The sequence below is a fragment of the Trichechus manatus genome, unplaced genomic scaffold (genome assembly GCF_000243295.1).
Source record: "Trichechus manatus latirostris isolate Lorelei unplaced genomic scaffold, TriManLat1.0 scaffold00120, whole genome shotgun sequence".
NCBI classification, from domain to species: Eukaryota; Metazoa; Chordata; class Mammalia; order Sirenia; family Trichechidae; genus Trichechus; species Trichechus manatus.
Genome location: NW_004444056.1, coordinates 6,926,623 through 6,937,477, shown reverse-complemented (window position 1 = coordinate 6,937,477; position 10,855 = coordinate 6,926,623). Strand labels below are relative to the sequence as shown.

General features: G+C 50.1%; 1 pseudogene; it reads right to left on the bottom strand.

Moving 5' to 3' along the window:
- Window positions 1-8,425: 8,425 nt before the first annotated feature.
- On the bottom strand, window positions 8,426-10,290 carry LOC101361379 (armadillo repeat-containing X-linked protein 1-like; annotated as a pseudogene).
- Between the last annotated feature and the right edge of the window lie 565 nt (window positions 10,291-10,855).

Sequence of the window (10,855 nt, the reverse complement as noted above, 5' to 3'; positions counted from 1 at the left end):
GATGCCTTTCTCAGCTAGCACCATGCGAAGCGTGGCCGGATGAGGTCGGGGATCAGTCATAAGCACCACTCCACCTCTTGGGATGTCTCTGCACCCAATGAAAGAGGAGGGCAAGCAGGTGACCTCTTGGGCTCCCCAGCTCTGACACCCTGTGCTCAGTCCCAGAGGGCTCTGGCAGAGTGGTTGGCATGTGGGATTTTATTAAGGCTTGCCTGGATCCACAGCCCTGGAGAAGGGGCAGAACTGGGCAGGGGATTCAGGCTCCACACAGCCTTGGCTGGCACCTCAGAGTCATCCCCTGCTGGACCTCAGAGATCCATCTTACACCCGTCTCTATCATCACCAGATATGGGCCACCCAGGGAGTGACGTGATCTTGTACGAGGTGGCTCCTGCAGCTGAGGCGATCCTGGGGAAGCAGACGGATAACCCCACTCCCTCTGGCTGAGGTAATGAATCCTTCTAGAAGAGGGACCTGGGGGAAAACTGTGCCCACCACAGCTTCTAGTAACATACAGGTCATCATCATAATTACCTTAGCCATCATTTGTCCAATAGCGTCCAGGCACCCTACATCTGTTAGCTCATTCACCAACTGAGACAGGAAGGTGCAACGAATTGAGTGACGTGCCAAGATGTGATGGCCCAGGGGAGAGATGTGCCCCAGCAACGTCGTGGACACAAAGGAGAAGGAGCTGCAGTGACTTCTCTAGAGGCATGTCTGGTACGTGGGTTCAGAAATGCGGTTGGAACATTACTGACCAGACCTGGATGGACACCAGTCAGGGGTGCAGGCAGCTGTGCCTGGTGCTCCCAAAGGCAGCGAGGTGGAGGATGGAGCACACGTGAACAGAAAACCTCTGTATGTAGGCACCAGCATCACCTTGGCGTGTGGCCCTCGGAGACGGCATGCATCGGGGTTCCAAACGTGAATGGCTCAACGCAGAGTACAAGCAAGACCCCAGAAAAGATCCTGTGCTTTCTACACCTCCGGTAAACTCCAACCAACTGTTGGCCCATTCCTTTAATGGAAAGAGACAGGAACAGCAGAGAGAGCTTGCCGGCTCCCTGGGCTGAGAAGCAGCAGGAAAGGTGCAGCTGGACATGGGTGTGACAAGGCACTTTTGTCAGAATGTCCATCTGGTGTGTTTTTTTGTCCCGTTTTGTAAAAGTCTGCATCTAGCGGGCAGCTATGTGTGAATTAATGGAACACCATGGAATTAAAAGCTAGGAGGAAGGACCATTTTCATTGTGGTGCACTGGTTAAGAGCTACGGCTGCGAACCAAAAGGTCTGCAGTTCGAATCCACCAGCCACTCCTTGGAAACCCAACGGGGCAGTTTTGCTCTGTCCTGTAGGGTCACTGTGAGTCAGAATTGACTTGATGGCAACAGGTTTGGTTTGGTTTTCACCAGAAAAAAATAATGTTCTTGTGGCTGATGTGAATCTCAGGATCACAGAATTTCACACAGCCTTCTTTTCTCTACAAATCCAGAGCTAAATCTGTCACACCACATAGGTGGGAAATTCCACCTCAGGAATCCCTGGCACTCCCCCACCTGCCCCACCCCCTCCCTGTCCTGGTGTTTGACCAAGTTCCTGGGTTTTGTGAGGGGCCAGACCATCGAGAACATCTTCATAGCCCACGAAGAACCCCTGTCCCAGCCTCGTCTCCAGGCCCAATGCTCTGCCCCCATGGGCTTCACCCCTCAGAGGTGGCTGGAGGCTGAGGGTGGGGCATGCAGACACCTATGCCCACCACACCCATGCACCACTGAAGAACAGACACAGAGCCTGCTCAGCCAGCCAGCCTCCAGGAGAAACCTCATGTCCCACACCCACTTCCTCTCTGCAGATAGAGCAGGAGAAGGGGAAGTCAGGAGTGAAACGTCTCAGTAAAACCTCCTACCTCACTCACAGCCAAGGCAGAGCTGTGTTTCATTCCATGGTGATCATCCCAGTAAGATGACAAGGGATACCCAAGTACTTCAGAGTTCCCGTCCTTGGAAGTCAGGTCAGGGAAAGAAAGATTTATGCTTGGTACAAGGGAATGAAGCATGAAAATATTACCAGAGTGTGTGTGAGAATGAATGCATCAACCCTGTGGTCAATGGGACCGCAAGGACATCACTCAGTGGAGGCAACAGGAGGACTGGTCAACTCCTCTGGGAGGACAGTGGCCGGATGATCTCCTGGGGCTGTGAGTCAGGAGCCCTCAGAGGAGCCTCAGCTTGGGGCTCAGTTCATGCACAGGAATTAATGAAGTCATCCACTCAAAATCGTCTCTTGCACACCAAGATAGTACAGCTTGTCCAGATATTACACCTCAGCCAAGATGCCCAAGGCAGAAGCCAGCACTGACCAACCCTCAGATCAAGCCCCAGGCTCTGCCTGAACCACAGCTCCGGATGGAACTTTCACAGGAGTCAAAGCACGTGGGTCTGGCCTCCATCAACAGCACGCAAAAGCTGCCCTGGCCTTCGTCAGACACCACCCAGTCCTGCCAAGGTGAATTCTACAGGTTTCTTGAGCTCCGTCCAGCTCCCAGCAGACATGCTGTCACCAGAGGACCAAGCATGGGTCCAAAACCTGTACTACACAATGACACTAAAAATGACCATGTGAGACTGATGTTTCTCCTTTAAAAAACAAATACTGTTGACAACATTGTATGCTATGTTTTTCCACATCCTTATGTTCAAATGGGGTCACTATGAGTCGAAAATCGACTTGACATCACGTAACAACAAAAACAATGTTCAAATACTTAATTTTCCTGGAAGTAAGAGCCAGGGAAATAACTTGTCTCCCCTGAAGGACTGCTGGGGTTCTTTTTTAAATTAAGAGCTGACAGCTTTTAATTTAAAAAAAAAAAGACCTTTGCTGCTGAGAAATCAGAATTAAATGCTAACTCAATCCTGGTATCTACTTTATCTCAGGTTCCTGGTCTATTTATTTCTCTTCCCCACCTTTCTGCAGAAGTTTGCCAATGTCTTTGATTTTATTTTAACTTGTTGTGTGAGTATTCCAAGGTACCTGCAATCCTTTATGAAAGCAAGGGAGAAATTATAAGTAAGTAAGCAAAGAGTCACTTTGTAAATAAGCAAACACAGGGCGTAATGTTTGCGCCCATAATCCCGAAGAGGCCGTCTGGAAAACCGAGAGCCGGAAGTGGCAGGAGAACTAGTGAACCATCTATTACAAGTTTCCATTGTCCGTCCAGGAAAGCATTTGGTTTCACTGGTTCTGAAACAGGAAAGGTAATAGTAAGGAACACTGGGTGTTTCAATTATCTATGACTGTGTAACAAATCACCCCAAAACTTAGTGACTTCAAACAACCACAATCATTGTATTATCTCTCATGGTTTCAAGGGGGGCTCGGTGGGGCGGTTCTGGCTTAGGGTCCTCTGCAGTTGTAGTCAGATGGTGGCTGGAGCTGCGGGGGCCTGGCCAGGCATCTCTTCATGTAGTCTTGAGCCTCTCTATGTGTTCTCTCTCCACAGGCTAACTTGTGCTTCCTCACAGTATGGCGGCTTCAAGGAGATAGGACTTCTTACACTGTGGCTCAGGGCTCCAGTCAGAGCATCACGATAAACCAGATGGAAGCTGCATCACATTTTTGACTTACACTCAGGAGAGATGAACCATCACTTCTCTCCACTCTATTGATTGACCAGCCTGAGTTCAAGTCTCAGCCAATGCATCTCATGCTTTGCCAACACCTGTCTGCCACTGGGAGTTTGTGTGTTGCTATGATGCTGAACAGGTTTCAGCAGAGCTTCCAGTCTAAGACAGACTAGGAAGAAAGGCCGGCCATCTACTTCTGAAAAATCAGCCAAAGAAAACCCTATGGATCATGACGATCCAATTCCATTGTTCACAGGGTTGCCATGAGTCAGGGGTTGACTCAAAGGCAGTTAGCAACAAGGTGAGAGTTAGGAGGAATGTGGGTGGTTTGGAGCCTATAATACAAGGTCACTAGGCACATGTTAGACTGATTTTGTCTCACATTGTCCAGGGAAGTTATGACAAAGAGAACTGGGCCTTCTGCTTCCAATAAGAGTAAACCTCTATTGAGAGCTACAGAAGCAAAAAAATATTCCACAGCAAGAACACTCTCCCACCAATATGTACGCCACACAGACCCTCTCCCAGAACCCGGGAGCACACAGGCAGCCTGGGTGTACAGCCACTCCCATGCCCCCAGGAGGGCACAGGTGGCCTGGGTGTGCAGCCACTCCCATGCCCCCAGGAGGGCACAGGTGGCCTGGGTGTGCAGCCAGTCCCATGCCCCCAGGAGGGCACAGGCGGGCTGGGTGTGCAGCCAGTCCCTTGCCCCCAGGCCAGGCAGTTGCCAGGCTGTCGGCAGGGGCCTGGCTCTGCAGGGAGAGAAAAGGCTGCCCATGGGCATTTCTGCCCCCCTCCTCTGCCAGGAGCATGTTCAGCTTTTGCTTTCCTGGGAACAATGGGGAAGCCAGTGTGTAATTAGCCTCTGGCTAAGGCTAGGAGTACAGCACAATATGTGCTTTCTGATTTGAAAAAAGAGAGACAGAGATAGAAAGGGAGACAGAGTGAGAGAGAGAGAGAAAGAGAGAGAGAAAGGAAAGAGAGACAGGAAGCAAGAAAGAAGGAAGGAAGGAGGAAGCCTGGGAGTTGAGTTTCTACCCTCAAATCCATCTGTTTTGCTAAATTAGATGGAAATGTTACCTTCAGATGCTGCACCAGTTTTTGAGGAATTTGGAGCCATGTGGCTTAGGAGGGGGAGTGAGTTAACCTTCACGCCACACATCCATGGAGAAGCCCCCATGCGGCGGAGATGCACACCTCTGCAGACTGGCTGAGCCAACACCCAGGGCTCTGCTCTGGCCTCTTTCAGGCTTGGACTGTCCTGGGTTTGTCCCTCCGCCTCCCAGGCCCTGTGCCTCGAGCCAGGCCAATGCTGGGCAGCCCCCCAGGCAGCTCCTCGTACCAGTGCCTCAGGCGGGTCCCCTCATGTCCAACCGGAGTGAGCCTGCTGTCCCACGCAGGCGGCATCCGTGACTGCCAAAGCCCCAGCAATCCATCGGTCCAGCTCAGAATCCAGGCAGAATCAAGAGTCAAACCCCAGGGCCATGTTAAAGACAGAGGTGACATTCCGCACCCCCAAGGCACCATTCTCCCTCAGGACACCCCACCCCCCGCCCCCGCGTGACTCTCCCTCCTGGTGCCTTTGCCAAATCAACACTCTGATACCTCCTGTAAGGTCAGAGCTGGGGACACGTGAGTGATCTGGGCCCCATAACACAAGCTACAAGTGAGTTTGCTGAGTTAGGAGTTTCAGGCGTGTGGTAGAGCACGCAATACAAAAGCTCTGTTGCTTTGACTTGAGTTTAATTTGCTGATTTTTTCCCAGCCCTCTGAGCACAGAGGGGTTAGAAAACAAAACAAAGGCAGGGCCGTCCGGCTGACTCAGGCTTATGACCACCTTATGTGTGGCAGGGTAGAACCCTGCTCCATCAGATTTCAGTGACTGCTTTTTCAGAAGCAGATCACCAGGCCTCTCTTGCTAGGCACCTCTGGGTGGACTTAAACCACCAACCTTTTGGCTAGCAGCTGAGTTTGTAACCATTTCCGCCACTCAGGGACCCAGGGTCATTAACCCGTTGCCGTCGAGTCAATTCCGACTCATAGCGACCCTACAGGACAGAGTAGAACTACCCCATAGAGTTTCCACGGAGTGCCTGGTGGATTCGAATTGCCGACCTTTTGGTTAGCAGCCGTAGCACTTACCCACTACGCCACCAGGGTTTCCCCAGGATTATTAGGACACCAAAACTGAGCTTTCCAGTGGCACAAATATCTCAGGGCAGTGAGGTATGGTAGCAAACAGGCAGGAGTGCACAGCTATCTAAGAATGACCCTTTCACTGCACAGGAGCCATCCTTCAGAAGGCCCGGCCCTGCACACACCCTTCAGGCCACATCTGGGAGGGGAACAGGTGCTCTGTCCTGGGCCCCACAAGACTGTGCTCCCTGCAGAGCATGGAGTGGGAGGCCCTGGGGTCAGCGGGCCTCACCTGCCCCAGGAGGCTCCAGGAGCCAGCCCCTCTCAAACGAGCCCTCCAGGCAGATGTTATTGCCAGCAGCTGGGCCTTTGTGCTGGAGGCCCCTGGGGTCCCACAATCAGCAAAAGTTCCTGACACTCACCCTCCCCACCCCCCTCCGCACACGAGATGGATGCCTGGACCACTGTCGTGGGCTGGCCTGTCAGCTGCCCCTAACCTCGCTTATCACTGAAGTCACCCCCCTCTGTGGAGACAGAATAAAGGGCGAAGGTCAAGGTGTTTTCTGAGCTTGCTTTTCTCATTCTCAAAGTTGCAGTGGACAGACAGCCTCTACCAGCAGTTTAGACAGTATTTCAGAGAGAAAGGGATTTCAGAGAGGCGGGAATTACAACAGACCCTGCAAAAACTCCATGCAACGCTCCTGTTACATGCAGAGCCGAGCAGTCACACTCTCTCCGCAAAACTGAAAATTACCTTCTCAAAAGAGCAGCCAAGTAACCTTTCCCTTGTTGATAACTTTGCTTCTTTTTTTTTTTTTCCCCTGTTCCTACCGAAGATCACATACAGCTCCAACAATTTTGTCCCGGATTTCCTATCCTTGGTATTAAATTCCGCTTGCCTTTGGAAGTTGCTTTACAAATGTTGCCTGCTGTGGGCTGCCACCCCCAACCCGCACTGCCCAGCACCAAAGCCCCCCAGCACAGGAGCCAGCACTGAGCCAAGCTGGGCTGTGGACTGGATTTGCTGCCGTGAAAACATCTCCAAGTTTCTCGTTCTCTATCTGCCTCTTGTTATGTGTATGTATGAAATCAAATTTCTTTGCATGAAAGACATTTGGAAACCTACCCAGCAAGCATTATCATGTGGACCCAGGGTCAAAAGGAGGGAATTGCTCTCTGTTGCACTCCTTAGAGTAATGACCTGTCAACTTCCTGCAGGTGGGACACACTTCTGAGAGCCCGAGATAGGGCGCACCTCCCAGGGCAGGTGTGAGTCTGTGCAGAAGCCTCCTGAAGCCCTTCTTCCTGGGCGACTGACGCCAAGGCATATGACCCCTGCAGATGTCCCTGCAGGTCGCCTCCACACCCCCTCCATGCTCCAGGGAGCCAGGCTCAGGCGCTGCTCCTTGCCACTGACATCAGCAGGATAATTGACAGGCCCGCTGAATTCTCCAGAGTTCCATCCTGGGTATTTGGAAACAATCCTGATACATCTGACATTATGTTAAAAAAAAAACCACACCCAGCAGATGAGGGTTTTTATACAGCCCTACATACACTGAGAGGTCGTTGGTGGTTCTGTGGTAGGATTCTCACCCTCCATGCAGGAGACCCAGGTTCAATCCCCAGCCAATGACCTCATGTGCAGCCACCACTCCTCTGTCAGCGGAGGTTTGCAGATTGCTGTTTTAGCCGAGCTTCCAGACTAAGGCAGACTAGAAAAATCAGCCAATGAACACCCTAAGGATCGCAAAGGTCTAATCCACCACCAATCGTGGGGATGGTGCAAGGCCAGGCAGTGTTCTATTGTTCATGGGGTCACCATGGGTAGGAAGCCAACTGGACAGCAGCTAACCACAACAACAAATTCTGAACAGAAAGCAAAAATGGTACACCTACGTCCCAGAAATCCCTAAAGGAGGAAGCAATTAAGAATTGATTGCTGAAATAAATTTAGTCATTTCGTTAAGTTGAAAGGAAGAAGTCCTGTTGAAAATAATCAAAACTCAAAGAAACTGAAATAGAAGAGCACAGTGCTACTCTGACACACAGGGGTTGTCACCCCAGGGCGGGACAATGGGCCTCCCCAGTTTGCATGATCTCTTGGTGACGGGGGTCAACAGGATGTGCCTGTCAGAGTGGGGCCCGCATCCCCTTTATCTGAGTGTGAAGAGGAGGGTCTCAACTGTGAGAGGGCACACAACCCATCCCAGATGTGGGGGCGGCTGAAAGGCACAGTCCATGGGAAACAGAAAGAAAGGGAGAAAGGGTGATTGTCTTAGTTTCTTAGCATTGCTATAACAAAAAATACCACAAGTGGGTTGCTTTGGGGAACGGGGATGAGGCAATGGTGGTTCAGTGGTAGAATCCTTGCCTTCCTTTGGAGTGACCCAGATTCGATTCCAAGCCAGTGCACCTCATACCCATCCACCACCCGTCGGTCAGCGGAGGCTTGCTTGTTGTTACGATGTTGAACAGGTTTCAGTGGAGCTTACAGTTTAAGAAGAAAGAAAGACCTGGAGATCTATTTCCAAGTATCAGCCAAGGAAAGCCCTGTGGATCAAAGCATTCTGGTCTTCTTGTGTATGGGGTCACCATGGGAAGGGGGCTGACTCAACAGCAGCTAACAAGAACTATATATATACGTATGTATGTAGACTGTCATAGAGAAAAATTAATAACAGACATCTTTTTTGATTTTTTTTTTGTTTTTCTGCTTAAAATGCACAGCTTCACTGATGAAACGCAAGTCTTAGATTAACAAATGTAAACCAATACAAAAATATAGCTTATTCATGATGTATAATTAATTCATTATCTGTTTAGGTAAAGAGTAAAAATATCTCAGTCTGGGTAGTAATATTGAATCAATAAATACTTTCTTTGTACAAGCTCCGATATTCATTTGGCATCTTTAAAATGGGCCAGCCTAAACCCAACCCTCACAACCAGTGTCACTGTTGGTGAGCTGTGCTATTCATTAGTCCAAAATGGCAGCTGAAAGATCCCTTTGCCTTCTGAGGATAGGGAAAAACAAAGAATTCACAAAATGCATTGTTCCCAACTGCAGACTAAAAAATTGCCTCGCTACCGTTTGGGACAAATCCCTAATTAGAGTTTAATCAATGCTTTCAGAACTTTTGCTCTCACCACCAGATCACTGTGATTTGCTAATGCTTTGATTTTCTTAACACACACTCCATATTCTTTGAAAAAGGAAAAAAAAAAAAAAGGACTTCTGCTGAATTCTTTCCTGGATGATGCAAACCCTTCACTTTTTATGTTCTCATTTATGATCTCAAATATGGTAAAAATATTAAGAATCTATCTGACGGTACTTTACTGAGGAACAGCTTTCTTGCCACGGCTGGATTTCCAGTAAAGTTTATAATTGGTTTCAAAATCTGTATCTTGGTGAAATGATTTCCCAGGAATAACAAAGCAAAAAAGTCTGAAAAAAAACAGGAAAGCAAATGTTGGTGATGATTAGTCTTGTTGGTTAACAGTCTTAGCCCAGCCATCTGCAGAGCTAAATCCAAACAACAGATTGTGGCGTCATCACACACTCGACTGATACACGTCTTAATCTTGCCCTGATTTTCTGCAATCACACTCAAGTTATTAAGTGCGTTGTAAGCCTTTTCCTTAATAATAGGGTCTTTTGTTTGTATGGTTTTTGCAAAAATGGAGACGCTACCCAATTCACGAATGGCATTTTGGTTAAATGTATATGCTGCATTGTTACCCAGAGTGACCAAGACTACTTCTTGAATAAAATTATCATTTGATCTCTCCAGGATGTTAACGACTTTTTGAAGGTCTGTAGCACCCAGAATATCATCGATTTTATAGGGAAAGTTGAACTTAACCCTCTGGGCAGGCCATGCCACAGCCAGAGGCCTAGTGCTTCTTGCTTTGGGGCATCCTTTCGGTTTCCACTCACTCTGCCCCTAGTCCTAGCCCTGGTGGAGTGAGTGGAAACCTCCACCCCTGCCTCCCGGCCGGGGGAAACTCAGTGCAACTCAGTGCTGACACCCACCACGCCTCCTCTGCCCATCTTTGCGTTTGCCTGTTCTTTCAGTGTGCTGAGAAGAGCTTGGCCTTGGCCTCTAGGCCACCCCCACTCTGGGGCCCCGACAGGACCTCTGCCTTTACATCTGGACCACTCTTGGCTCCCAAGCCCTCCTCCGTCTCGGCCATTGAGTCAGCCTCAAATCTGGCTGCAGCCAATGCCCAAGGCTTAGCCTGCACTCTTTTCTCTGTCTCCACCCCAGTCTCTGCCCCATCAGCAGTCTGTCTCCTCATCACCATCCCAGAATTTCTCACTCTCATCTTTGCCCCAGGGCGGTCTGCATACCCAGTAGCACGCACCAGTTCCATCACCTCCCCGGAGGCCACGCAGCCAGCATCCCCAGGGCAGCCCATGGTACAGCTGGGGAGAATCTCTGAGCGAGACGCAGGCACAGTGGGCTTACTCTGACACGGAGAAGCCAGGAGGCAGGGTCCTCAGCCACAGCTGGCAGTTTCTGCTGCAGAGAAAGTGGGGCGCCACACCCATCCGGGCAGTTTCTTCTTCCTCCTCTTTCCTGCCTCAAGGTGCACTGCGCACTGCATCCTGCAAACCTACTTGATTCGAGATAATTGACTTCCTCTTGCTGCTAGGTTCCTGCCTCACCCTACAGATTGGCCTTCAGGCAAAAGATTCGCAGACATGGGCGGGCGACTCGGCAGAGACCAATGGTTCCACAGACAGAGCAGCACCTGAGAGGGTCCCCGGCACGTGCAAGGATCTGGGGCAGATTCTTTATTCCGTTGCTCAAGTGGTACAGCGCCCTGCTGAGATCAGGACAGACGCCACCACCTCCTCCCGGGGACACAGGCCCGCCAAGCCTCGAGGTTATGGGATATGGCAACCAAACCAAATGAAGCCCAGGATTAGAAGCATCTTATTTTGATTTTAAGGTTTTCTTACCCATGAAACCAAATATTCACTGTAAGTCCCCGGACACCCTTTTAGCTCAGTAATGAAGTCACTCCTGAGGTTCACCCTTCAGCCAAAGATTAGACAGGCCCATAAAACAAAACGAGACTA